We start from the raw sequence: 25,405 nt of genomic DNA, 5'->3' as shown, positions 1-25,405 counted from the left end.
CGGAAGCGGCAGGTCAAGTAAAAAAACAATGTTTGATAGGGAGCGACGTCTGTTCTGTAATGCTAGGTGCTTTCCTGTTACTACGGGGCCAGTGCGAGTCGTTGAGGAGTATGTCCGTCACTGTCACGAAAGTGTTTCGCTCCGTTGTCCTCTAGGAGCGTATTGGAAGTTTTGGGGTCATATAAGGAGGCGCACTCTCAAAGAAGGTTTCAGAGGGATGTTTGACATTGGTAGTTCTTGGGACTACCCGGGTTCTTTCATTTTAGAACGAGGCAGTGTTGTTTTTGCAACGCGTGCAACGTGGATCAATTAAAAGCTCTACAGAAGAAGAAAAGTAAAATACGTCAGAAATATTATTACTGTTAGTGTGGATACTATATCGGATAATACCTTATTCCTACACGGGCTCATTTTGACTTTATCACGGAAAAATTGGCGCAATATGGGCAATACGGGCTTGCCAATATAGGCAGCCAATATTGGTCCAATTGGGAGCCTTGTTGCACTTTTCAAATTGGACCAGTATTGGCCAATATTGGTGTTGTGAAAGATTTACATGTGGTTTTTTGTGTAAACTTCGCTTGTGTCTCCGTGTTACCCTCCTCAAACTCAATGAAATGTTGTCGGTTCTACATTTACATATGGTCACCTTGAAAATGAGTAATTGGCAGTAATTGAGAAGTAACGCAATCCCAAACCACCTTGAAAATGAGTAATTGGCAGTAATTGAGAAGTAACGCAATCCCAAACGGAACAAAACTTCCCGTGGTGTTCCTGGGGATATCCTTTCCCGAAACTTCGGATCTCCCTGGGAGACGGGCATTTTATCCGACGGACGTCCACAACATCTCCGAGTGGTAACAGTTTGGACTTCCGACAAATATCCGTCGTGTGTCCTCACAGGAAGTTACACGGATATGCCATGACGTTGCAGGGACTGACTTACGTACGTGCTCAGGGCCCTGTAATATCTCATTATTATCGATACTGTTTTATTGAGCTGCTGCGTAAGTGGACAGATTCTTACTAGGCCGGTAGGCGTTTATTTATGCCATTTTCTTTCAGCTTTGGCCACTGCATCTTTTTTTCTCCTTTCTTCCTCTTTGTTTGATTCTCGTCTCTCCGTTACGCACAATGAGCACGAGGTTTTAAAAAGCAAAAATAAAGATTTACATATATAAGCTCTTAGAACCATGATGATCTCCTAGAAAGGCAATGGCATACCTTTTTGTGGAGGGAAACTTTATTCAGTGGGTGGCCTGTTTCCAAACGGGAAAACAGATATATTTCCTGTTTCGCGAGCTTCCACACATTCGAGAGTCCTATTTGCCTGCGAGTCAAACTAAAGGGTGAGGTTTTTAAGTTCAATGCGATTGCGCATACCAATGACAGTGGGCTGCAGAATTGCTTGGCGTATTAACTCACTATGACGATTAACGCCTGTGCTTCTTACTGCTTTTCATTTGAGGCATTCAGTTGGTTCATCGAAAGTAGAACTCTCACCGCGACACTCATTGGAATACGTTTCTCTCTATCCTGTGATAATACTGCTCGTAACATCCCGTCAAGGACCCTATTGGGACAATTCTTCAAACGGCCGTTACGGTACATCCTGCAAATGTACGGCTAGGGGCGTCCATCCATATAGCTCCCAGGGATGTCCACTTGACATCCATTTCAGACATGGACGTTGGGATCTATTTTGGACGTTCGCAGGAGATAGCGTTCTGTCGGGGATAACATTCCAGGAGTAAGTGTAACTATGATCGACAAAAGCGAAATGGTGCTGACAAGCTGCTGCATGACTGTGAACTAAACTCGAGACAAGGGGTACAGACAAATTATTGTTTGCAAATTATCGAATACAGACGAATTCTCGAGCCAGAATCTGTCTCCCCTGTCTCGGGTTTTGTTCGCACTAACTGTACCTAACTAAGGTGCGTTTCTGTCTAAGTAACTTTTCCTGTAATTTTGTTACTTTGTGTGTCATGTAGCTGTAAGTTAATTGCAGCCCTAGTCGCCACTAACCACAGCCGCAAGGGCAGACGTGGTGTTACAAAGGGTACAAGGAATACAGGCGACAAATAATTATTTTCTGTCACGGCGGATACACTTATATTCTGTGATGTTACGCGGCGAAGCGTCCTCGTTTTTTCGTTGAAAAACTTTCAAATAAACACGACCCAGTAACTAAAGTGCCGATTTAGGCACTTATCGGCGTCTATTTTCAAAAAACACACTAATAGCAAAAAAGGGCATTAACATTAGTGTACTAATGGGTCCCCTTCGACCTGATTCGTGCTTAGAAAATCAAAAGCCATCATCTGTACGACTCCCAACGAAAAGGCATATATGCCTGGAAACCCGCTCTCTAATAATGACATACGTACAGTAGCTGTCGTTGCATTCGCTCAATCCTTGGGTATGCGCGGTTCCTTATAATTTTCTTGTTGTTGTTTTTGTATTTGATACGGCTTGACAGAAATCAGATGCTTCCCTAAGTAAGGGCAACTCTATAGGGCCAACTTGCCGCCCTTCCTGGCAGGTAGACTGTTACTCTTTCTTTTAAACGACTCCCACCCCGCCTCCACATACATATATATACATAAATGTACATATGAATCCTTCGTTCGGCGTAAGTGTGAACTGAATTTTGCTTACAATGAAGCTTTCCCAAATGTGTGCATTGTATCCCCCTTTGGAGCACGAGTGTGGGGGCTCATTGGCGCCATGGGAGTAACACAGCGTACTTGCCGACAGAATGGAAACAAACGGTATATTTGCTCAGCACATCGTATACGCGGCTTCTGGTAAATGGCGCGCGGCCTGCTCGCTAAATCAGGATAGATATTCGTAAACTTTATGCTCCCGATGCCACGTATACCCCTGTAGCTCTGTTAGGTTCGCCAAGCTCTATACAGAAAGACCCCCGTGAGGCAAACCAGCCAATTGTAATCTCCTTTGCATGTGGCTTTGTCTTATGCATAGGCGGTTTTCGGCGGCTTGTGTTCCAAGTATTCGATACGTTCGCAACGGTAATAGCATATCAGCCTGTAGCAACATATGGGTGCAGTAAATTATTTGTCACTCTCTCAGTAGAGGTGTTTCGGTATGAGCAGCTACATAAAACCGACACGCAAACATGGGCGCCTTCCGCTTTTTATATGCTTGTGTACTGTGTTAAGAGCTGCATCAGTCATACACAATACAAAAGGAGTGTGGAATTGGGCTTGATTGATTGACAGATTGAATAATAACTAACACAGAGAATTGGGCTCGATTGGTAGTGGCTCATATTAAAAGCTGCAAAAGATTTAAGTGATAACGAGGGACCGCGAGGCGAGACTAACACGAAAAAAAGAAAATATTAAATGTAAATGTTCTGACAACTTCCTAGACTGGAAAGCAAACAGACGAACACAACACTAGCCTCAACCAGCCTAAACGCTAATTTACACTGATTCACTTACGGTAACGATTGCGCGTTGCGTTCGCTCACAGTGAATCAATAGTGAGTCATATAGGTCGCTTTTGCGTAAAACTCACTATTGCACCGGAACATAATTCAGGATGGAACGAACGTTCAGGTAAGAAGCTGCACAAAACCCTAAACGCAGTAATCTCCATCACCCTTAACAACGCGAAGGATTGAAATATGTCAATCGTCGAAAAATTTGAAGGACGATTATGCAATTAACGCGGCGGAAATGCGTTAGCATTAGAGGTATTCTCTCATGTATTTTTGCGTTTTACACGTTTTCTTATCATACGTTGCCTTTATGTGTTCTCGTATCACCACCGGCACCAACACCACATTACCACTACACCGCCGCACACCGCTACATCACACCACCACTACCACTACACCACACCACCGCCGCCACCACCACTGCATTACTACTATGTACAGACTACTACTGTATCTACTATCTAAATATGTTATGTACTTCTCTTCTCATATCTAACACCCTATGTCTCAACTCGAGGCTTCACACCCGACAGACAGACGGCCACGATTTTCCAACTTGGAGGTTCTACTGCTAACGCATTAAAACTATAAATAGTTCTGAGACAATGGGTCGTCGATACTTGCCGCAATCGTACTAAGCATTTACTTTGTACCAAATGCTTCTGTTGTATACAGTGCACTCAACGTGCCCAGGGGCAATCGCCAATTACACAGTGAATTTTGGCCTGCCGCCAAGCTCTCGACGCTCTTTCCACTCCTCTGTACAGCGACGGACAAAAGCCAGACAGGACCGGGGATCGAACCGCGCACACCTCGCATACCGGTCGAGTGCGTTAGTCACCAGTCACCACGCTACGCTCGCAATGGCTTACCGATGGCTTATAAAAGAGCCTCAACCTCGCATGTTCGTAGGCAGCCTCAGAACGCTTGTTCCAGTCTCAGAACACTTAGTTTCCATCATGTCCACCGGATGCCGCATCCTCGTCCTGTGCGCCTTTTATGTATGCGCACGAGTTAACAAGTCGGAAAGAAGGGGAAAAGAGTTAGTACCGGTTACATGAATTACGCCCGTTGGTATGGCGTCGGAAAGCACATGCCTGGACCGGCAATCGAGAGATGCGTGATTCGACTTTTCCACTAGCTTTTCCCCCGTTTGCAATATTTCAATCCTTCGCGAAAAAAAAAAAAAAAAACGCTTGTGTTCGTCGCGTCTCGGTTTCCCTTGTATATTGTGCATCTTTACGCCCTTTAATATAATTCAGGACACATTCTGTCCAAGAACGCACGTGCTATGTAACGGGATACGGTAAAGCAAGGTGGCCTACATCCAGAGTCATTGTGTGTCTCGTTACGGTATAAGGCACGTAAGTAATAATAATTGCGTAATGGATTCAGTACTGACAACTGTTTGTTTAGTTTGAGAGGCGGCGTGGACGACAGCCATACGGGGGAGGTAAACATTGCTTCCATCACCGTGTGTGTGTGATTTCCGGCGCATGTCGAAAGAACCCCAGGTGGTCGAAGTTATCCGCTGTCTTACCAGGTGACACGTGCAGAATGTTGCCGCACAGATACGCTGTAAAAGCTTACGTGTAAATCTACTCGAATTGCCTATTCTTTTATTCCAATAAATCTCGCGTCATCCAGAATGAAACCTTACTGCCCACGTGTTGCACATAAAAGGAGGAACCCTGTGCAGAAGAAAGAGTTAGGAGCACGGAATTCACTACCCCTAAAATTTCTGCGACTGCCCAATAAATTTTGATTACCAATGTACGTATCGCACTCAGCAGGTTAAAAAAGAAGGTCCAGGTTAAAATATGTTAGCATAGTAGTATAGTAGTAGCCGATGTTCGTGAAACGCAGTAAGGCGAACGAGACACTTTTGATTAAAGAACTGTGGTCGATGAGAAGGTCGTTGGGAGGCCCATTATATGGACTGCAATGTGAAATACAACTACCATGTATCATCATGTAGAAGTCGCTTTGGGATGATACACACAAAACGTCTCAGTTCTTTATACTTTTCGCGTTATACCCCTGTCACACGGGCATTTTCGATCCTGCTCGACCGAACCTGCTTGAACCCAATGCAGATCGGATGGTGCTACACCGCCGCTTCCAAGCAGGATCGAACTTTGATCCTGCTTGACTCAAGACAGTTCCCATAACAGGATTGAGAATTTCAAGACTGCTCGACGGCCGCCATTTGCATCCTCGACCCCGGTGAACTGTCATAACACATGGACGGACATGCGCGCGAAGCTACAAATGATGCTTACATCGGTATACGATAAATTACCACTAATATCGCTGTTATATAGGAAACGCGAAATTAATGAGTTCCGTTTATTCATTTGCACAGGTCAACCATTCAATGCGCATTGAAAGTGGCCGTGTAGCAGCGTCAAAACTCGAGCGTGCTCGGGAAGTTCAATGCAGATCGGATTCGAGAAGGATCGAAATGCCCGTGTGACAAAGATTGACAGTTCCCTGAGCGCAATGTCCCCAGTCATCCATGGTGGAGAACAGTGGGAGGCGCCCAGCATTTTCAAACGTGTTCCGCGTGTTAGTGAAGCACTGCGCGTAGACAGATTGCCAATTACTATTTGACCTGATATGACGAAGAATGACCCTGTGGATTAGTTTATTAATGGATTATCAATTAATCAATTAATTTATTCATTCAGATTATCCGAGATTAGGTGACGTCATCGAGAGTGGGCGTCTCGTTCCTATAGCACCAATTCCGGCGTGTCTGCTCTTCATTAAACGTTGGGAGTTTGCCAGCAGATGTGGTGAGGAGATGGAAATGGATCTTCGGGGACTAATGTAGCCAGACTAGAGCCCTGCACGGGACGCATTCTTAGGCTCTGCCCGAGCCCGGCTTTCCTTTAGTTTACTCGACCGTCCCCTATAAATTTCAACGCTACCCGGGTCCGGCCTAGCCCGGCCCACTGTAGCGGGCCCTATAAGCTGCACCGTGTCTAACTAAAAGTGCGGCAATACAGGCTCGAGTTCGGCGTGTAGGACGGACCAGTGTACGGGCTCGGCCAGACCGGACCCAAGCCCGCGAAAATAAAGCCTTACTCGGCCATGTGCCCGGTCCTGCTCGGGCTTTTGGGGGAAGCCCGTGCCCGTTCAGTGGTCTAAGCCAGACGCATTTCAGATTGCGCACCATATACGACGTCAAACTTCCCAAAAGTGACATAACCTTACTATACTTCCGCTTCACAGATAGATAGATAGACAGACGCTGTATTTGAAGTGCACCAAGGAGAAACAATATTTTGGGATAACACAATGTGACACACGTGCATGGGCTGCCACGGCATAAATCGGACCTGTACGATTCTGAAGACACGGGTGGAACTTTAGTAGCACTTTAACGTCCCTCGTGGAAGACGGCGTATCTAAGCAACTTGGCACCAACTTGCCCTCGGCCGGGATCGAACACGCGACCCCGGTGTCAGCAAGCGGATTCGCTATACCAACTGTTTCACCGAACCCAGTCCTGTTGGAATTTCAGCACCATCCGTTGACTTTCCTCTTTCCGTGTTGTCTGCTTCCTATTTTCACTCATTGCCCCGCATGATTGGAGTCACTAGCAAGTGAAAGTGCTCAGTGAAAGTCGGTTTTCTATCGCCGCTCTATGCGAAGCCTCGCATCCAGCAAATTCATACTGCATGGTTTACGTTGTAGTGTCCAGGGACTCGGTTTTACCACGCACTGCAAAACGAACATTTCAGGTGGATAGCGTAGTTGTGTGCCTTCCTAATAGATGGCGTACGAACCGCCTCAGCGTTCTTGGAATAGGGAGCACGCTAGTTGTGCTTGGCGCAGCAACTTTCGAAATTCGATTGATAAAAATGCAGAATGTAGAGCTGAGCTATTACGCGTCTGAAGCATCAACGTTACAAGGTTTCGGAAGAGCACAGCCTTTCTATAAGTTTACCATTCACTTTACAGTCCCTTTAAGCGTTATGTTCATCCTTCTACGTTTCATTGGCATCAGCTTCTGTTGCGTTACTCGAGAAAGAAGTCGGTGTGTGAGTGGGAAATATTTAGAATGAAGTGGGGGAGGGATGAAAAAGAAAAATACTTGAGTAAATTATATATCTGGGCGCGCGTGCGTGCTTGCACATCTCGACGGGTTAGGTGGCATGATGTAATGGTAGCATCTCTAAGAAGAATTTGAAGGACACGGGTTCGTATCCCATTATAGGTAGATTCGAAAAGGCACTGTTCTTGTGGTGTAGTAGGTTATTAAGTGCCTGTGCAAGCAGGTACAACTTCGTGAACGGTCCCAGTTGACTAACCAACAATATGCACAGGACTGGTCCGTGATTGACCGAAGACATTAAGGAAGGTGTGCTCATCGAAACGTGTGTTGTATAATAAGGGGGAGATACGAAAAGAGAGAGAGAGAAAGACAAGCCATGTCATTTGGATGTGCATGCCTAGCAGCGGTGCAAACGTGAACGGCTCGACCTGATTATTACGCCGGCGCAATTTAATTAAATGTGTTGATTTCGCTCTGATATACAGAACGAATGGAGCTATTGTAAAGCAACCAAATCAAAATGCAGCGCACCGTGGTATTAATCGATGACACACCATGTGAATCGGAAGTAATTTCCACTGTGAACCAAAACGCGTGTACAGTAGTTATGAGTGGTTTGGCCGAACTTACATGCTGTATGCGACACTTGACTGTGGCTTGGCTTACAGATAGTCCAGCAGTTTTTAGTCGGTTAAGCATATATGCTCTATTGGTAGCATAGTAGAGCCATATTATCTGGTTTGAAATATGTTAAATACGAGTAGTGAATACAAATCTGCTGTGATTACAACCTCTCTTCGGTCACAACGCAATCGGACTTCGATCCTTACTGTGAAGGCGCTCATTATTTCATTCCCCACATCACCACCAGCAATGGGGTATAGAGTATCCCTCTGGCTATAAAACTCCCATTCATGATCTTAAAATAAAGTTGTCGTTGTTGTTGTTGTCTTTTATATTTCATACCGTATCTCGCTCGCCGAACGAGTGCATGAGGAGACGATGTGCAGTTCTATGTATGCTCGACAATGTATTCGTATTTTCCTTCGCAAGCAACTTTCGTTATGTTGAAGCGCAGTTGACTCCACAAAGATCAAATTTGATACACACAAATGATAAAAAAAAAAGTACAGCGCTAGACATGAAAAACTGATAGTCCGCTAAAGTGTAGGCGGAGGTCATGCTGATAAACGTGAGCGATGGGCGAAGTTACCACAGCTCAGGCGGAGCGACATTCAAACATTAAAAAAAACATCCACAGCGCAAATAAACTGTCTAAGCATAACGTCTTACGGTATCAGTGCAGGCTCTTGTATGCGTACCTTGTACGCCCTATTTTAATATCAAATCTGCACTCTTATTGACAGCACTGCTATAGAGACCAACTACCTGTTGCGAGTGCTCTGGTTTTTCTCGTCATCGAAAGAGTAAGTGCTTTACTTTATTCTTTCACCGTGGTTTTCAGCGTTTCCTTTTTCCCCTCCTGCGTTTGTGGACCTATTTTCTTGCCGTTATGCTCTACTCAACTAATTTGTTATCCTCTCCGGACCACTTTCATCTAAGGAGAACCATTAAATTATGCGAGGGGCATGGTGTGATATTCACCTCACATGGCCACTGGTCCCTGGAGAACTCTGCTTAAAGGTGGTGCATGTGAACGTGGCAGCACTCATGATAGTTATGTTTGTTGTTATGCGCACAATATTTCAGGCGATATATCCGGAACTGCCGGAACTGAACTGTTGGTTGTCTGGGGTAGAGTATCGCCCCTGGCCATGAAACTCCCCATTCATAATCTCAAAATAAAGTTGTTGTTCTTGTTGGCTGTATGTTGTACGCTGCTTTAAAAGGAATGTTCGCTCCGTCTCCATAGCAATTCAGCCGCTAAAAGGACGGTCGTGATTGGCGGGCTCTTGATTATTATGTCAAACGGTCAGGCTTTGTCTCTATAGGTGGGGTTGGACACGGCCTCGGTCTTTCTGCGCGCGAGTTTCAAACCGTGTGGATTCCAATAATTCATAATGGCGACAACAAATTACATCACTCGAATCGGCGAAAAATGAAGCATGGATTCCGTATATCGGCGAACACACCAGCCGCGGAAATAGGTACAGCTCCCGTCAAAGTTAATAAGAACACAGGAAGAAATTATGTCTCTTTTCGGAGCGTGGTAACAGCCACCTTGGGGGCACTGGGGAATGTTAAGTGACCAAAATCCTTGCCATAAACTAACAGAATAATTTTGTTCAATTGAGATTTCCTCATGGCCCCAAGGGTTGCTGTAATCGCGCTCGGGAACGAGACCACATTTTTTCCAGTGTTATTATTAAGTTTGACGGGAGCTGTACCTACGAAATGATAGTTGAAGGTCGGTCGAACTGTCCCATTTAAAAGAGCAGTGAAATGACAACTACGGCGGCTGCAAATCCTGCATAATTCATTGATGAGCGCTATATGGGCGCTATATGAGGTGAGACAACGCGAACGAAGTTCCCTGAACGGTGTCTTATCACGGGTTCATTCAATACGCTACGTCAATTTGTTCCTGTGCAGGGCAGAGGGCAAAAGTCACCAGTCAAAGTGGAGAAATCACGTGACTAAGTGTCTTTCCACTCACAAGGCACCAATAAGGGAGTATTCGTCTCAAGGAGTAACCTTGAGTAGTTTGCTGTTACCCCCTTATTTGGGAGAGGGACCATAGTGTCGCTCCACTGGTAATAGGGGACAGTGGGAAACTGGGGAGTTGCGCAGGTAGCTGACCTACTTCCATGGTGTGTCTAAATAAGCGCCCTGAAAAATTAGCAGTGTGCGCAGCGACTCGACGTTGGATGCGCAGTTCGATCTCCTGGTGTGACATATCAGTGGCGCTGCGAGCAGCCGTGTGCTTAGATTTCCCACTGAAACTTTGTCTGGTACGGTCAGGTCCCAGGACCACGGCGCACTATCCTTCAGGCGAGCTGCGTCACGGAGTGACGTGGACCTTCCTTATTCGTTTACGGTATCCGAGAAGCAGTGGAAGCAGCTTTAAAGCGTGTGCGGATCAAAGATATTTGGCGCGCGCTTCAGATCAGGTAGGAATATTGTTGTTCTTTTCTTTCTTCTTTTCTTTTTACAAGAAGAACGCGCATCGCCTGTCGTGCAATACGCCGCAGCCAAAGACGAAAATATATGGAGGGGCCTTTGACTGCTCGTCAAATGTGTCAAACAAGCTTATCTCTGTAGCGAACCGACAGGGTGAGAGACAGGAGTGTTCCTGTGCTCCTCCCGGTTTATTTTCAGAAGGTGGTGCCGAGTGCTTTGGAGGTCAAATTAATGATGCTCTCACAAGGTCTCAGGTGCCCTCGAAGTTTCGATTACGAATGTTCAGTGGTCCTGTGTTGATGCGTCTGGCACATGTGTTCGTACTGTATATACTAGGGTTCCGGAGGGAACCGTAAACGAAAAAAAAAGAAGAAGAAGAAGAAGAAGACTCTGTTTTGATCGAAGCGGAAGGTCCGAAAACCGTAAAACAGGCATTTGCTGCGGAGGGAAACCGAAAAAAGTGTTCTTCTTTTTCTTTTTTCTTTTGTTCAAGTGGAAAATCGAAGTACTTGGGCCTCAAGAGCGCATACCGTAAGAGCTGAAGTGCACAATACATGGCATCCACCGGTGTTTAGGTAAGGAAAATTCATTCTCTCGGATCAAAGGTCCCGTATTGCCCCGGAAATACACGACGAGTTGCTGTTACTTAGGTCAAGTACATTGTAGTTACTTACGAGCCCCCCCCCCCCCCCCCAACATCACAACAATATGCACGAGTGCTGGACGGGCTCGTTGTTTTTCTCTAGGTCACTAGGTGGTATCTTGTGACCTCCGAGATAATTAACGGGGTTATTTACGCTGCAGCCAATTTTCCTTAGACCATGCGAAACAACCCGTCTCAGAACGTTATGTTTTTATCCGGAGCTGAACGTGGACTGAAACCTTTTCTTTCAGCGAAAAAGCGGAACGACAAACATTTCGGTTCGACACGCTGGTATAAGTACTTAAATGGCGACCTGCAATTAGTCGCATCGCGCGACTTACCCAATAATTTGCACGGGGGATTGTTTGGGCGGACCAATGACAACCTTCGCCGCATTGTCACTCTCCTTGAGAAGGAAAGTATGTACAGAAAAAACATCACTTGCGCTTCCTTTCGCTCATCGACAACGAAGGACGCAACGGACACCTACCGCTCCATTTGTATTGCAGTCAAGGTAACACAGCATCTTTCATTCCTCGGGGAGAGATTTTTGAAGTGTCCATTTAACATCACACTTTTAAAATAGAACTGGCAAACCATCATCCCGGCTGACAACGTTCTGCTCAATGATTTGAGAGGGGTACGGTAGGTTGAAGGGGAGGAACGATACGGTAGGTACGTTAGGTTGCTGAGTACGCCTTTTTGTGAGTCTTATGCAGATACATTACTTCTTAGAAAAAGCCGTACTCCCTGTAGGCTTTTCCCGAATCACCAATGATAGCGGTCTCATTCTGTGCAATCTTGTGCACCAACGCGTTATGTGGTAAAGTTCTGTTACAAGAGTGGAGATCACCCATTGCACCTTATGGTGCTGGTAGTGATGCTTACTGCAGTGCTGATGTTCAAGAAGATCGAAGGTTCAAGAACTTCGCTGTTTTCACCGACTAAGTGCACGACGCGCTGCTATGTTGTCTTCCGCAACGGTTGGCACTCCCTCTGTTTGTCTTTCTGAGTGAGCTAGTGCAAGCACGATGGCCCCTCGATCATGGAAAAGCTGTAAACTGATCGGCTCCCGATACACTGGGTAAGGCGTAGCAAAACGCGACGTTTTGCGTAAAGCCACAAACGCGTTAATTGATGTTACCAAGATAAAGCTCGAGGTTTGTAACGAAGACAAAACAGATAGAAACTGTGTCGGGAAGCTACATGTTAGAGGACGTATAACGCCCCAAAATTTTATGTCGATACTGCCACTGACACTTGGTCCATTTCTCTGCGCATAAATCGTGAAAAAAAAAAAAAAAATTAAATAAGAACCAGCCGCTGCCTAACATTTCCGATCGGCTATACCTGCGTTTTAGCTCCTTCCGTCAGATGGCGACACGGACGAACGCGGCTTTGAGACGACTTCGCACAGTAGTACTCTGCGTTCAGTTCCACTTGTTCGCTTGGTTTCGATATCGTCTGCAACACCGCGTTCGAATGTTTTGTCATCTGAGAGAAGGACCTCAGCCGATTGAAAATGTTAGGAAGCGGCGTTTTCTTTTTAATTTGCACGATTTATCCGCAGAGAAACAGACCAAGTGGCAGCATCGACATAAAATTTGAGGGATAATACACCCTCTAACATCTACTTTAGCTTCCCGACACTGTTTCTATTTGTTGTATCTCCGTTACAAAACCCGAAGTTCTTAGCTAATCCTGTATATTACACCGTACTGAGGGTGTGACACGAACGTGTCCGCTTTATTTGGATTTGAAATAAGCGTAATTGCTGCGTTGAAGTGAAAGAGGAAATCTCTTCATGCTTGGAGGGTGAAGACTCGTCAAAAAAAGTCGCGAATATCTGTAATTTATTTTCATGACAGCAGTGGAGATTAACGAGTTTGTTTGTCACAGTAAGTTCGCATTCTACTTCGGTTATATTTCGCATTCAGATAAAATGGTGCGCGTTCGCAGAATTCGCGGTCACCCGTCCCACAGGCGCGCTCCGCTGCTATGCGGCAAGGCGGCCTTGCAGTGGGAAATTGCGTTTATGCGAATTATTTATTTCTGTAACATAACCTCAAAGGCCCGAGGACGTTACATAAGGGGTGGGCATACATACAGAAAATTGTTTCGCTGGCTACAACACTGTAGTCAACGAGAGAAACGTAATAATTCAATAGTAGCCGAGGATGGAACGGAAAACATTCGCACAGGGCAACAATGTCACAGTGCGAAAGTAGACAACCAGAAATCAAGTAAAGGCGACACCAAACGCAAACAATAAATCACATGTCATCTCGTGAATAAGAACAGTCCACTTGTTTACGAAAAGGGTCCGAGAAACACATGCTTACGATCTGTTCTAGCAATGTGTTCCACTTTGAGATCGCAAAAGGAATGCATGAATGCTGCCGATGGCTAGTGCGACATGTGATTTGTTTTATTTGATAAGGGTGATCGACTTGGGTCTGATATGCAGTAAGGGGAATCAAGTAAGTTGTTATGGGGAGTAGGATGATTGTAAACGTTATGCAAAAGACAGAGCGTTGCGTGCGGTTCGTCGTCTATTGCACAAATGGGGGAGGTTTAGATTACTTTTCAAGCTAGAGACACTGACGTTTGGAGAGTATGAAGATAATTGAAGCGCGCTGTTCTGTTTGGAATGGCCTCAAGAGAGTCGATCAAATAGTGCTGGTGCGGGCTCCAGTCCACGGAACCTGTACCGCGGGACGTAGATAGATACTGACGACTTTTAACAGCATGTGCCCAAGGCGGATCCTGCAGATGACATAGTCATAAGAGCGATGACAAACTGACCCTATGGGTGCACCAACCAGGTCATTACGAACGTATACACACACTTAGCTGACACACTTAAGCTACACACTTAGCTGATGAAAGGCAGCCGCTTCAGACTAGGACGGAGAGGAAGAGAGAACCATCTTCCAATAAAATGGGAAGAATGATTATTAACAATACAGAACTGAACACGAGAAGTAAGGAAGAGTCGGACCTGGTTGATCAACACAAGATGAATTCCGTAATAATAATAATAATTGGGGGTTTGCTTCGCGAAACAACTGAGATCATGAGCGATGCCACAGCGGTTGGTCTGTGGATTGCTTTTGCCCGCCTGAGGGTTCTTTAACGTGCGATGAAAGCTCACCGACACGCACAGCAGCACACGACACCCCGTACCTAACGTCCCTCGCGGAAGACGTCGTGTCTAAGCAACTCGTACCCTGCCAACAAGTTGCTGGCGTCCTCAGCAGGGTTCGAACCCGCGATCACGTGACCAGAAGGCGAACATGCTACCGACCGGGCCACCGAGGCCGGAGAGTTCCATAGCAAGCTCATTTATGCAGCAACCGAGAATATGGCACATGGTCGAAGGCTTTTGAAAAATCAAGGAAAATCGCGTCCGTTTGCAGACCTGGTTCGATGGCTGTGTAAAGGTCGTTGGTAAATTTTAGAACCTGTGTTTTATACGAAAGTCCCTTTCGAAACCCATGTTCTAGAGGGGATAACAGCTTATTACTCTCAAGAAAGGACATAATGAAACTAGAAAATAGGACGTAGAAAATTATGTGTTCCAATATCTTAGATGGTACCGACGTTAATTCTACGGGATGGTAGTTATCGACGTCGTGATGAGGTCCAGATTTCAATGCTATCAAAACGTCGCTCTCGCTGCTAGGGAGTCTCTTTGGCACGTTTTTATTGCTGCACCTCAGTACTCTTCTCTTGTACTTTCTGTTCTGCTCGATCTTCCGTTCTTCGGTGAGAAGCTGTTTCCTTGGTCGTCCTATGACCAGAGTTTGTAGTAAAATCCTAGAACGTGAAGAAAAACAATGTGCAAGTTTCCGGCGATGCAGAATCAAAAATAACAAAGACGGTTAAGAGCATGAACTGTTTACTATATGCACATTAAGAAACAAGACTTTCGTGCAATAGGCTGCACTTCTTACGGACATTCTCACAGGACTTTCTCTCACACTTTCTCACAAAGCAATCTCTGAGAATCCTGCCCCCCGCCCAGTTTCTTACAGGAATCTTACAGGATTTCACTTGGACTTTCCTATCAGGAGAAACCAGGAAAAAAACAGTCACACAAACCAGCACATGTGCTTTGGGAAACTTTGGGTGCTGCTTGGGAAGCTTTTCATATGAAACACAGAGGAATCAAACTTTCGACAGATACCTCACAACACAATAAATAACGGCACCAAATAACTTAATTCAGTTGTTACGTATCTTTGAAAACGCATCTGTTCACCATCCACGCACACTGCCATAAAAGTGCTCAGCGCTACACGTATTTGCAATGTCCAAAGCGACGACCAGAAAATTTCTTCATGTGACCATGTCATGTATGTGTTTCGGACCTTGGGAACTCCCGCCCAGATAGCCTTTCTTGCGTAAAAGCACCATCCGACTTTGTTGAGACGAGAATGGGTTATCACCACGACCTCAGATCAAATGCGTTAATTACTGCTGCCTGACGCTTCTTGCGAGTTTAACCTAGAAGAAATAACATTTCAAAAAGCACGGTTGCAACAATATGTCAGTGTGAGATAGGCACCGAAATATGTAAGACACCGTTTGCCCAAAGCACAGATGCTATAAACATAGCCCTCGTCCATGTTGCGCCATAAAAATCCTCCTCCTCCTCCTCCTCATCATCATCATCATCAGTTGCTATAACGATCTCACCGCATTCTATCTTCCGATCAGCGCTCAGAATGCCTGCGAACAGGGTTAAAGACGCATGAAGAATGGGAATGCATAGCACGGACAATTCATACCTCATGCACACGTATTACATAGCTCAACAAAGACGAATATCCTGGATGCCAGGCGATATTCGCTTAAGATGGGTAGATGCGTCTACACGCTTCCTCGTTTCAAAGCAGACTGACTAATTTGTTGGCGGTCGGAATAAACGTTTCCGCTAATTGTACGATGGAATGTCATAACGGGTTAAGTAACTAATAGCTTCAATGGCAACGACAATGCGGAGACACTTCTACCCAAGACGGATTATTCACAAACATTCCAAATCGCACGGAACATTCGAAATCGCACTATTTTCCAACACGGACTGCGGCCTGTGAGTTTTTGCCTCATGTTTATCCGCCAGGGAAACATCCTTCAAAGTTTCCCTTACGACTGAAGAAAGGAACGTGAGAGAGTCAGGCCTGTATGAATTACACCGTTTTCTCATAGAAATCACGAGGTCAGACACCGAATTTTCGTTCAGGATATTCTCTCATGATGTGCCTGTGAGGATATGTATATGTGAGGACATGTCTGTATGCGAGGCGTCACCTGTAGGAAAATATCAGTGCGAAGACACTTCTGTAAGAAATTCTGAGAGACTGCTACGTTTCTAAGAGATTTCCTGTAGTAGTATTCAACCGGGCGGTGAGTTCGCGGGCATCGCTAAGCGCCGCGCTTTCCGCCCTGCTGCGCCGCGTTGCTGGCCAGGTCATCACAACGCAGCTTCGTAATACCATTCGCCGTTATCACCACAGCCTTTCACCGTTTCATTCCGCTCTCACCACAGCTTTCAGCCTGCACGTGCATAGCTGCCGAACGTTCGCGTTCTTACCGGTATGCACAATAGACGATTTCAAAAATTGCATGGATGGCCCACCAGGGAGCGCAGTGTTGCGAAAGCCCCGCTGCACCTTGGGATTTAGTTTTCATGAGTCAGAGAGAAGAAGAAGATCGCAAACGGTTTCGATTTCTCTCTTCTTCACCTCCCGCACCTTCGAGCAACAGGCAGACGAGCACGAATGTAAGCCATTTCCCACGACGCATTGCGCGATGCGCGTGACTTGGGCGACGGAGGGCCACCGTGCGGAGCACAAGGGCAATATCTGAAATCGCCTATTGAAAACTCCAAATGCAATAAAACTGCCATAGCTGCGTCGCTTCTCGTAGGCTCGTGAAGCGTGGGGGGATCGGTTGGAAATGGTTCCGTCTCTCGCCATTGATGTCCATGGGTTATTACTAACGCTATGTGGCTCTATATAACATCCATAGAATATTTGGCTTCGCGAGCTTCACAATCACGGGAATAGTCGAAAACGATACAGAATTTATCGATCTTTTAGCTGGTATAATTTCACGCTTTTACCTGCCACTACGCTAGAGCTACAATAACAAACGTCTACGCTGGTCGCGCGCTCTCTCGTCTTAGACGAACATCGCGTATGTCGTTAGTAAATAATGCTGTATCACTTCTGGCTGCCAACTGTTCGAGATAAATACATATTTCTGGGAGATGCCATTGTGGACTCCCCATTGAGAAATGCAGCCTTTTCCTATACTGACGAATCCCCGTGAGAATTCGGTCTTAGTCCATCACGTCCTGGCCACCCACTACAACAACAGTAAGACTCCATTCCCACAGAAATCATCAATACCCTATTGTCAACAGAGAAGATAATGCTACGCCGCTGCTGTGTTGTGAATGTAAATCTGCTTTACGGTTTACATATTGATTTTTTATTATATTTTAGGACCGCAAAGCAACTGGTGCTATGAGTGGCGTCTACATATGTGGACAGATAGATATAGCACGACAGAAAGGAGCGGATGATAGGGGATTAGTGTGCTGGGCCAACTCCGGGGGCAACTGTGCACACATTCTTCTGGAATGTTAGACGGAAAACACAGGGAAAACCTCAGACAGCAGACGCCTTGGTAAGATTCAACCAACCACCACAGTCTTCAGCACGAGCTTGGCTACCGACCAGCAACGCGCGAATGTTTCTACCAACGCGGCAATGCCGCGGGTCATATAGGGTTTACTGATATGTTTCTATGCATGTGTAAATCTTTGTTCGAAGTTTCGAGTTCGAAGGTTTTCGAGCTAAGAGTCCTCATTAGTGAAAACTATGTTTCGTCTCACTCATGAAGCTAATTAAACAAATGTAACCGAGCCAATCCAACTTATTTGTGTAATCAAATTCATTGAGTTAAGTGAGTAAAACAGATTTTTTCAGAGACGACTTTGATTAAGCGTAGAATAATTTAGCTAATGTTAGCTGGGTGTGCTAATAAACCCCAAAAGTCTACATTATCGATCTATAATCAATGTGTTGGGACTCGCGAACATCGCAGAAGGTAGAGACCACTTGAAACTGCTGAAGTATTTGGCGGTTTAGTGTTTGGCTTTCGTGTTCACTTATCAATAACGTTAGGAATCTCCCGCGTAAGTATTTCGTTAACCACCTTGCGTGTAAATCTACTCCCGATTATGTACTATCATATTTCCTTAGCGAAGGAAATTATTCAGTTCGCGCGTTCTCTCAGGACAACTGCAATGGCGTCAAAGACAGCCCCATGACTAAAGCGATGCCGCCGAAGCACGCGCGGTTTTTCCCTTTCACGTGAGCGATCAGTAGCAAAAAATGTGCGGAAAACTGCCATGATTACGACGAAACTCCAGCAGAATGACGACAAATTTACCGCCGCCCAGACTGCGCCGCTTTTTGACGACCGCCTCTCTGCATCGTGATAAGCAACGGAGACTGCAAGAATGACTGCATTGCTATAACAATGAGGACCCCTTCCGCTTTTTGTGACAGCCTCCTTTTAATACCGTTGCGAAAGGGATGTGGCCAGCAACGCGCCCCCAGAGCTGTACCGTCGTGGTCTGTCGTGGTCTATCGCCACATACAGTTACTAGGGAGGTTTCTATCAGATCGCTCAGAAATGTACGGGGTATCACAACAATGTTATAGCATAAACAAACGCCCAATTGCAACTTTGTGTCTCATTTTATCCAGCTTTCCTCAGTACATACCATGCTGCATAGGTTACACAAAGGATCTCCCGAAATTAAACTGCCATTATGTAAGACTGGCTCTCTGGACAACCCAAACTGCGGACGATCTGCATAGCGTAGCTATCGAACATATCTGAAGATGCGGTGGTGGGTGCTATATGAGGAGCGGGAGAAATACCTGGCGCACTCCAGAAATGGTATGGTGGCCGATGTCCTATATAACAGAGGGCCTCTTCCTTCGGGCTTCGAGGGCTTCGGGCCTCGCACACAGAGGCTGTCACTCCCCATTCACTGTTATTTCGTCCCACTTACAAAGGACCTCCTACTAATCCCGACAACGAGTCATGTATTAATGAACGTTCAATCTTCATACATTATTCTGATCTCATCTGAGCTATAGACGTGAGGCAGCCCACGCAAGTGAGGCCACAAATGGTGAGTCTTCCGTCATCACCACCGCTTGTTGTATTTTCAGCCCTATACGATGGGACAAGACCACCTTATTCCCTTGCCGTTTTATTTCTCTCCCCATGTCGTCCTATTTTTTTTTAATACTGTCTATTGAACCATGCTCAACGACTAGTCTCCACAGTGTTTGGCCTCTCATTACCCATTTACTCGCTAGTATTGACTCGCCAAATGCATCAATCAGAGGGCGCGGTGTTTCCTCTTGAGTTTGTCAACACAACTGTTTAGCCCTAACTACATATACGTTTCTAGCACAGCATGGCTTAAGTAAGTCTAGCGAAAGTAATTAGTTATGCGTCGGACACGGAGGAAGGGATTGGATGCGCTAATTGGGACAGTAATCTAGAGCAGGACCGAGGGCTGCACGTGCAGAGTAGCGGAAGACACACGCCAACATTCTCGTACAAATTACTGAAAATTTTATGCCGCCAATGAACTAAGTATAGTACTTTCGATAATTGTGACAAGCCCGAAAGGTTTCTCAACTTAAGTGGGGCACGTGTTAGCGAACGACATCAATGTCAGAAGATGTTACTTTAGCAAGCTATAATGAAGATCCAAAGCAGAGCTCAGTTATATAAAACGCACTTCCATTCATAATTTTAAAAGGACTTCCGTGAAACACCCGGCCAGTACAGGCATCACATCATCCGGAATGAGCTGCGCTCTTATAAGTTAACCGTACAATGAAAGCGCAACTGCCAGTTGCACAAGAGCACGTGTCATACACACTGACCAATGAGCCAAATATTCGCCCCGATATTTTCAGTACAAAAAGATTATCATGGTCGTGTCGACATAATTCGAGATTTCACGCTCAACATAGCCAGGGAACGAAACTTAACGTAACCAGCCAGTCGCCACAGCGCAATCAAACACAAACCTTCATATTTTGTTTAATGACAAGCCTAGCCTTTACGTCGCCAGAGAACTATAATCATGAGCGTACATTACACCGCGGGGACTAAATTAAATACTGCGAAAGTATGGCTCGCAGAAGCTCGGCCGGGTTGAGACCCGAAGTAGTCTTGGACTCCAACCGATGGTCGGTGTCGGGCCAGCGCGGCCCTTTTCAGTGCTCTAGAACAACTGCCCATAAATATATAAGGGTAGTACATAAGTACTGGTGTTACCCATTACTATCACATACACATTGCTGCCTTACATGGAGAGGGGCAGCACTACGCCAAGCAAGGTAAAAGTAATGCCTGAAAATCTATAGTTTCAGGATTGTCTTTCAGTGACTTTTCACTATTTTCTTGAGAGGGCAGTTTCCAAGATACGGCAGTCAAGGGCCATCGGGCCGAAGAATAGTTGATTGCGGTCCGCGTGTTTGACACCCTTAGCCTTTGGTTTCGATTTGTTATTGTTTCTTGTGGGATGAAGCGGAATGAACAATTGCTGCCTGCATTTTCCTTCAAGGAAATGGAGTGCGTGTTGGTTGATGAGAGGACGCAAATGTTGACACTGACGGACAATGGACGACGCTCCGGTGTTGCTTAGCGTCTGCTCGTGCGTTCTGTCATCAGTCCTCACCACAGGGGTGGCATCTAATGTATTGCTCTGTAGGCGAAAGCGCGCTGGGCGAACGCAATGCATCCTGGACAGGTCCTGGTCGCACGTCACAGCAAACGTGAAGGCGCACGTGACATTCAAGGGACTGTAAAGTGAAAAGTAACCCCCATATTTTTGCCCACTATCGTGCACAACATCACTGTTTGATAACACACAGAAAGCATTACTTCTCAACTCGGCATATCTTTTACGTATAAATATTTTGAAGATTGCCGGAACATGGACGGTGCTGCCAACGAACGGCGAAAATGAGCAACTTGGGTTTCGGCGGTTTCCGATCAAGGGCTCCCAGGGATTGGTCAATCCTTACCACGTGAGAGCTAATTTTGTAGAGAACAAAGCTGACGCACAGGATCTTACAGCTAAACGACATTATAAAAATGGCGCTCACTTCCATTGCTTCTACATTAATAAAGCGTTAATAAAGCATTCAGCTACTTCGCCGCGAGCTACGATCCGCCGCGCCATCTGCAAGACCGTCAGTATTATAGCGTTTATTGTGGTTTATTGTCTACGTCGTGGGTGGCCATGCTGGTCGCGCGAAGCAGAAAATGGAAGTGAATGACATGTATGTGGCTGCTGTGTCATGTATTCGAGAGACCTACATATGCCTGGCGTAGTTTTGGTGTTCGGGGATGCAAAAATCGTCTTCGTTCATCTTCGACGACGGGCGTTTCCTACCACAAGATTCCACAGGAGAGTGCGCGAAAACGAATGTGGTTCGAAGCACTCTGCTATTAGATACAGCAGTCGTGTCGTGTGTGCTGAGCTCATTTTGCTGCCGACGAAGAAGCTGCTACGTTGCTACGTCCGAGGCAAACTACCGTGAGTAACCAGTGATTTTGCTTCACCGAGGTGACGAGTTCAACAGAACCTCTTAGGTATGTTCAGGTGTCACACATGTATAAATTATAATATAGCGATTCCATTTAATTTATGTTGTCCTACTTGTCCCGTACTGAGCATTGTCAACATCAACAAATTTGATTTTAGGGGCCTTCCAATGTTGAAGTGACGCCAGACTGCTTCGTGTGTGTGTGATCCAGGCAATTAAGTTGACATGACAGAAATAGCTGAAAGCAAGTATGCAATGTTCACAGATGGAAGCACTAGATATGTTACGTGTTGCAGACTTTGGGAAGTTTTTGAAGTCTTTGGAAAGGTGCAGAACATTTGTATGACGTCAACAGTAGGAGAAGAAACCGATGAGAACTACCAGCTTCTTTGAAGAGTAGAGAAATACTTCCTGTTGAGGTATAGATATGACTAAGGAACGCTAATTAATTTTCTAGAGATGCATCCTCTACACTTGAATGCCCAGTGAAACAGCGAAACTTCATTGTCTTTGGAGCCCCCCTAGTGGAATTGTTGAAAGCGTGTCACAGCTGCACTGAGCCATGCAAGGCTATATCATATTGGTCCTAAATTTGTCCCCTATCTCGGACACAACGGTCATTTCTTTTTATTGCTCTCCCAATCCTACCTTCTCAGAGATTAATGTGGCCCTGCATTGCATGGGCACTGCTTTTTTCTACTTATGCTTTCGGTTTCTTGTTCTGTTGAATAAATCTTCAATTGAGAGTTCGCAGCCATCACGCTGTCTACTGTGTTCGCCCCTCATCTATATTGATGTGCTATAACGGCATAGCACACCAACATGCCGACAACTTACCAACAACAACCTTGCCTAGTCCTACTTTTGGATGGAAACTACACGACGTGGTAGCATCTACATATATAACATTTTAGTCGACGGAGATTTGCTGTTTTTGTACAACCTTCATTGTACATTTCTTTTCTCTCGCTTAGCACGCGTGAAGAAAAATTCTCATCTTCATCAAGATGACAGGTCATTGTTCGATCTATCTGCAGCATTATTGTTCCTGTAATCTTTTCATCAACAGAGAATACAAACGTGCACACATGATGAAATATAACTTGTTTGTTAAATTCAAAACGGAAAGACAAAACTGTTTATACTTCTCTTGTTTATTTTGTTGCAGGTTTTAGAACTCTATCAAGTACGTCAAAACATCAAACGGCAAGAGGTCCTACTGTTTCCTAAATTTCTGGGCAATAAAAAAGAAACATATAGTTTGAGTTGTTACAAAATGTTGCTTCTGCTCTTATATTATATTTCAATTACATTTCACGATGGATTTGTCGTGCACACTGAAGCCAGTTTCAATTTGCAGGGCTGTCAAAAGTACTTCACAAAAGTACATCTCAATTACAGTAACAGAGAACATATGTACTAAATTATATTTAGCCATTTTGGAGTACTATGCACTCCAATGCTGCATGGTTAACTTTGAACCCAGATCAAGGGTTGATAGTACTTGAAGTCAGCCCTCAAGTCCTTCTTTACAAATGTTAGTTGGTGATGTGATAATGAATCAGTTTCCTTATAGCAAAACAGAGTTAATCAAGTGTTAAATCCCAATCTTGGTTCAAATATTAATTGGCATTTGGAAACGTGGTCAATAAGAAGTATTAAAATGTTATGAACACAGTTCAGCTGAATGACACTGATGAAAATTATCTTATTTACTCCTCATAAGACATGAGTATAATCTACAAATACAGATATGCGCCCAGGTTATTTAACCCTCCAGGAACAAACTATATAATAATTATAATATGCTGTGAGAGCAAAGAAAAAGCAATGAGAAAAACTTGCAGCAAACAAGAAATGAAAATTTGCTGACATCAACATTTCTACAAGTCCGCGCAGTCATGGGAAAGCATCCCTAATAGGATGCACGACGCAGATCGAGATCCAGTGGAGTACTTTCTATTGTATTTTCTCGGAGAACCTTCTTGTGCATATCCTTCTTGTGAATATCGACAGGTGACATAACGACAGGTCGACAGGTGACATAACGGAATTTCCTGCAGAAATAAGGGTTTTCCGTCTAGTCTGCCGTTCAAGTAGCGCGTAAAGACCACACGGCGCTGCCGTGTATGTTGCCATGCTCTTCGGTTTCTCGGATGTATGTAAAAGACACTTGCAGTACCTCGGTGCGAAGGCACAGTATTTCGAAATATTCGTTAGTTGTGATGCAATTGTCTGTCTGCTTTTCACACGCATTCTTTACCTCTCGGCAGCAAAAACCGTAGTATGCGTGGGTTTGCATTTCACACATGAACACCTGCACGACGAAAAAACAGCGCTTGTTTCGGCTAACACAAGTGCTTCTCCCTGATAAATGGAAATTTCACAAAGCAGTCCATGTTCACGGCACGGTGAGCTACTGGTGAGGACGAATGTGACTCCGGTTAATCTCTGGACGAGGAATCTTCTGCTTCGAAGCACACACCAGTGGCACACACTTTCCAGCACGCTAACGCACGAACCGAAGTTCTGTATGAGCGACAGTTCTCGAATGCGGAATACCAGCGTACTCATGTTCAAGAGGCTCGAAATTCTCGACATAGAAAGTGGCCACAAATGCCCAGTGCCATTTTCGTTTTCGCCGCATTAGCAAGCGGGATGGTGCGTATTACATGCGTCCTGCAATTGTTTCGGGTAATTACGGGTCATGCAATTGTTGACAGACTGCTCGGTTTCCTACTAGGTCCCTGGACATGCAATTATGAAAAATTCGATTACAGAAAAACTACAGCAATTTCAGCGGAGTTCTTTGATATTTGTACTTTTGAAGGTTCAAGCTTTTCGCTGCACATAAAGTTTCGATAGGTTTATATTCACTTTTCGGTCCCTTTAAAGATTGCGACGCCCGTGATCGGCGGCCAAATCGTTTCTAAACAATGCGGTTGTTGTTTCTGCGCGACGTTTTGGATGTCTTTGGATCACGGTAATTATTTTTATCCGATAATCTCGCATTAAAACGCGCAGTTCTGCACATAAGGCCTCGTACTGTTGTCAACTCCCAAAGATGTGATGACGACCGCGCGTTAAGGCTCACTGAGCCGATGCGATATACTTAAACTAGGGGGACATGGGCTGCCGTGTTGCGGAAGAAACACCACATAGTTTACGCTGGCAAAATACGTTCACCTCTTGGCGTTATGACGACGGAAATTTGTCGGGAAGCGGAAAAACGACTTGTAAACAAAGTCGCATGACCTGAAAATTACGTGTTCTATGACGTGCGACCAGGACAAGATGGCACTTTTGCCAAAAGCACCCGCTTGAGGGTAGTTAACGATGGGGGTTTGTGTCACCCAGAGTTCGAGGTAACTCGTTACTGTAACTGAGTTCCTTTTTTCTGTAACTTGTAACGTAACTCGGTACTTTTGCGCCGTGGTAACTTTCAGAGGAATTCGTTCCTTTTTCAGGTAACTTTGCCAAAGTAA

The 25,405-nt window shown here is 45.2% G+C and overlaps 1 protein-coding gene across 3 annotated transcripts in view; it reads left to right on the top strand.

The window, feature by feature from the left end:
• Positions 1-25,405, top strand: part of LOC135391614 (guanylate cyclase 32E-like) — a 548,591-nt gene that overhangs the window by 79,600 nt on the left and 443,586 nt on the right. The window contains exon 1 of one of the 3 annotated variants that reach the window (XM_064621933.1): positions 8,900-8,959. The exons of the other annotated variants lie outside the window; for them this stretch is intronic. The gene's annotated coding sequence lies outside the window, so the exon portion shown is untranslated. Of the gene's footprint in view, positions 1-8,899; positions 8,960-25,405 lie in introns of those variants that run through there. 3 annotated transcript variants of the gene reach the window in all.

Source organism: Ornithodoros turicata, chromosome 4 (assembly GCF_037126465.1).
Source record: "Ornithodoros turicata isolate Travis chromosome 4, ASM3712646v1, whole genome shotgun sequence".
NCBI lineage: Eukaryota > Metazoa > Arthropoda > Arachnida > Ixodida > Argasidae > Ornithodoros > Ornithodoros turicata.
The sequence above is the reverse complement of the archived record's forward strand: the minus strand, read 5'-3'. Positions and strand labels throughout refer to the sequence as shown.